The sequence below is a fragment of the Melitaea cinxia genome, chromosome 2, assembly GCF_905220565.1.
Source record: "Melitaea cinxia chromosome 2, ilMelCinx1.1, whole genome shotgun sequence".
NCBI classification, from domain to species: Eukaryota; Metazoa; Arthropoda; class Insecta; order Lepidoptera; family Nymphalidae; genus Melitaea; species Melitaea cinxia.
In genome coordinates this window covers 2,635,260-2,640,261 of record NC_059395.1, presented here as the reverse complement: position 1 = coordinate 2,640,261, position 5,002 = coordinate 2,635,260, and positions in this window count along the sequence as shown.

The following is a 5,002-nucleotide window of genomic DNA, read 5'->3' as shown; positions in this document are numbered from 1 at the left end:
TTTCTTCGTATATCACCTTTGCGAACACATTTCATAATTTATATATTTCCGTTACATTTATAATTTTCATTGCATCGTTTTCGCGATCATTCTGTCAGAAGTTAGTTCGTCGTCCAGTTGATTTAATGTTGTCCATAACTGTACCTGAAACAAGGGAATAGTTCTAATTGTATTCAAATCCAATTAATTTAAATCTGTCAAGAGTATCGAGATAAAGTCCACTAAGCTCGAGTTTCTATTCGAAACTTAACTGACAAGTTAATGGATTAATGAAATTTACTGTAGGTAAACAAACTTTTATATAATGAGAATAAATTGTGGCAGGCTTCCTAAAAATCAGGTAGAATTAAAGTTAATTGATTTATTAAATTTAGTTTCTAGCCTGTAAAGAAAGTGGTCGAATACAACTTCACAAATAAATATAAAACAAAAATTGAACGTAACTCCAGAGCGACGTTTTGCATACTTCAAGTAATCTAATTTTTCGAAGACATAAAACATTAAAATAATAAAATATAAGTAAGGAGAACAAATTTATAATTAATCAGACATACAAATACTGGCTTGTTACTAAGTTACACTTTAATCTTTTTTTTTAAATCCAAAACCTGATTATCTCATTTCAGAAGGCTCTAATTTTTTAATTTTTTTTTAACATCAAGAAAAGCATATATACACTACATTTATTTGCAAAGGCCCTTTGGCTGGTCCGCAAGTAACAATCTTACACTTATTATTTAACACTTATATATATTGCTATAACATTTACAACTACAATAGTTACATAAATACATTTATACTAAGACAATTTTTCGTTAAGAAAAGTTTTGCGTCTACCCTACTCATTAAAAAAATCGCTTCTCCTTTATTAATTAAACAATACTATCATCGACGGTATGGTCACAAAGATGATTAAAAAAACATACGGGTGTAAACGAGATAGTTAGGTTGTTTTTATTTGCTCAGTTTAGCTAGCAGTATACAGGTCGTTATAGGATATAAACACAAACGGGTTTCCATTTTTATGCTTTTATAAAATTCAACAAGCATATGGCACTTTGTGAACGTCATTTTGCATTATAAAAAAAAAAAAAAAAAAAAAAAAAACTAGTGTGATAAAGACTTCTTTAGCTCAATCTAACTTATATTTCCCTTCCATTCACCTCGCCTAATCACACTTTTTGTACCGCTATCGTCACGCATTCACCAGCTCACTCTCCAAGTCAAACGTGCCTAAAGAGGTTTTAGTGTCAAAACTGCACAGACAGATTTTTTTTTTTTTACATCAAATACTTTTCCAACACTATCAGTGCTCACTATATTTAATAAATGGGACAAACGTTCCTATGAATATCGGCCATCGCCTTATACGCGTATTTTATGACGCTGTTGATATCAACATCTACATAAACAAATAAGAATCGCAGAAATGTATATCGCGCATAAATTCCAAACGACTACACGACATCAAACTTAGAAGAAAGAAACGCATAAAAGTATAGAAGAGAATGAGATAGATAATGCAGTCTATCTCATTCTGTCTGTTCAAAGCGCGTAAGCGTCGTTTTGCATGCCACTTACGACCTTTTTAACGATACCATGAACATCGTCGATAGAACAAATCGCTACAAACCATTTTCCTACGACGTTTCAGAAGTTTCGCTTCTGCCGCGTGTGAATTGCTCACGCGCACTTTTTTGTGTTTGTTATTGTCAGAACATTCACAACGAACCCGATCGAACCCGTGATCGCCGGTGTTAAGGCGCGTGCAGCTACCACTAAACCGGTTGCTAAATATTAGTAAATAATGACGTCATATGTCATTAAATCCAGCTAGTGCTATCAAATAAATGCATGTTTTTTTTATTCCTTGTATTTAATTACAATTTTTGTAGATATCTCAAATTATTACTTACGTTTAGATTTGAAAAAATAAATTAATTTCTTTAGGAACTCTGTCTAAATTATTTCATTAAAAATATTTTTAGCTTTACTAGTGAGTGCGTGAGGTACAACTTTCTTTTTTTTAATATAATTGAGTTTTCTAGCAAATTAAAAAAAAAGATTTCAATTACATCGACAAGTAATACAACGTAAGTAGACGAAAAAAATTAACAAACGCACTAGTCGTCACTACGATTCGAGGGTTCTTCTCGATTTCTCTGGGATTAGATCATTAGGGTTTCCGTATCAGGACACCACCCTTGGGATATCTCCTTTCCAACAATTTTTTTTTATCAAAATCGGTTCATAATCAGGATACCACCCTTGGGATATCTCCTTTCCAACAAAATTTTTTTATCAAAATCGGTTCATAATCGACGAAATTACCCATAATCATATATATAACTAGCTGTGCCCGCGGCTTCGCCCGCGTTGAAATTAGTGTGTTACAAAGTTTTCCCGGTTCCCGGCAAAATTTCAGTGAAACACTCATCAAAATCGGCTTAGCCGTTCCGTAAACCTTCCTCTTGCCAATGGTGGAGCCCTCTCTCCAATGGTGAAACCGCATGAAAATCCGTTCTGTAGATTTTGAGCGAATCGATCACATACACTTTTGGGGACTTTATTTTATAATACACTAACTGTTGCCCGCGACTACGTCCGCGCGGTTATAAAGATATGCATTACTATTAAGAAGTTTAACGCAAATTATTTTTTTATTTCAGTCACTTGAAATGCTTATCAAACTGAGTAACTTTTTAAAAGGCACAATTTAGTATAATTTAATAGTTATTTTTATAAAATCTCTCTATACACCACATGTTTAGTTTTGTTTTCAGGCTGTATATCTTTCATACAAACTATCAACCCCAATTAAACCCCCTTAGCGGTGGAATATCGTAAAATCAGTTCTTAGCGGACGTCTGCTAACTATAATCTACCTCCCTGCCAAATTTTATCTTTGTCCAACCTGGATGGATAGACCATCCAGCGGTTTTTGAGTTCTCGTGATGGGTGAGTTATTTACCTTTCTCTTTTATATATATAGATAACGATGCATTATTTGGACACCTTCTCACCATCTAAAGAGCGTACATTTTATATTTCAAGTCTCTTACTTCAAAAACATAGGACTTTCATACAAACTTTCAACCCCCGTTTTATCCCCTTAGGGGTCGAGTTTGTTTACGCCCTATAAGGAACCTACCTGCCAAATTTCAAGTTTGTAGCTGTTATAGTTTCGGAGATTTCGTGATAAGGGAGTCAACCTACCATCCCCCATTTTAACCCTAAAAGGTAGTTGATTTCTAAAGATATATTATTTGGACACCTTCTCATCATCTATAAGGCACACATTTTAAATTTCAAGTCTCATACTTCAAAAACATGGGACTTTCACACAAAATTCCAACCCCCGTTTTACCCCTTTAGGGGTCGAATTTCGTATAATTCGTTCTTAGCAGATGTTTACGCTCTATAAGGAACCTTCCTGCCAAATTTCAAGTTTGTAGGTGTTATAGTTTCGGAGATTTTGTGATCAGTGAGTCAACCTACCATCCCCCGTTTTAACCCCAAAAGGGGGTTGGTTTCTAAAGATACATTATTTAGACGCCTTCTCATCATCTATAGAGCATACATTTTAAATTTCATGTCTCTTACTTCAAAAACATAGGATTTTCATACAAACTTGCAACCCCCGTTTTACCCCCTTAGGGGTCGAGTTTCGTAAAATCCGTTCTTAGCGGATGTCTACGTCCTATAAGGAGCCTACCTGCCAAATTTCAAGTTTGTAGGTGTTATAGTTTCGGAGATTTCGTGATGAATGAGTGACCTTTCGCTTTTATATATATTATAGATCACTACATAGTATAAAACAAAGTCGCTTTTTCTGTCCCTGCACATGTATGTACGCTTAAATCTTTAAAACTACGCAACGGATTTTGATGCGGTTCCTTTTAATAGATAGATTGATTCAAGAGGAAGGTTTATATGTATAATAACATCCATTAAATAGTAGAGAAATACTGTTATTTTTGAGTTTTCTAATGTTATGTCGTAAATAATTATTTTTTTTTCGCTTAAATTGCAAACGCAGGCTGAACCCTACGAGATTTATCAAAATAATGTACTAAGTATTGTACACATTGAAAAGGTCTACAGAAAACTCCGCGATGGTATATACCTATCTCTTATGGATATCCCACAATAACATTTTTTTGTCATTTACTTTTTACGACAAATAATGGCTAATTTTCGAAGCGATTTTAACCAATACAGCATTAATCCTTATCCAATTAAATACCTTAAATGTATTTTTTATTTAATATAGATCTATATGGCCCTTTACAGCAAATGATTTAAATGAATATTTTCGAAGATATTACAGATTTAAAAATTGCGGTACGTAGCGTTTGCGGCGGTTCCGGCCGGCTTTTACTCTAAGTTAACGCGTGCGGGTCACGGGCAGTAATGAATAAATCAAAACTACTGGATCGATTTTAATCATTTTTTCAGTGAATGACATAGGCTATAATTATATTTTATACCCGTGCGAAGCCGGAGCGGGTCGCTAGTAAAAAAATAAATCTAAGTAGTCTAAGTAGTTGAAAGAAATGAAATGTAGACTTCGTCGCCGCATATTTTACGACAGAACTAGAAAGAAGTTTTATCTACTTTTTTATCGTTCGAGTTTATGTCGAAGTTATTTAGATAACATATTTATTTAGATAGTTTATTAGATAGAATGTTACTGAGATTGTTAGATGCGCATAAACGATATCGAATAAATAGTAAATTTTAAATTTTGTCCAAATAACTGTAAAGCAAAATACAGTCCAGATAAAAATAATAAAAACGACTGTGGTTTAGGCCACACGACTGAAGTAAAACGTCTCTCTCTCTTTCTATCTTCACTAACTTCTATCTCCCTCTCAACTTCCGTTTGCCTCGACCGATCACACTTTTCGCAATGCTCTCGGCACGCATTCACCAAAAAAAAGTTTTACTTTTGTGAAGTTGGACGGAAATTGCCAGAACTTTTTCACCCAAAAAAAAAAAT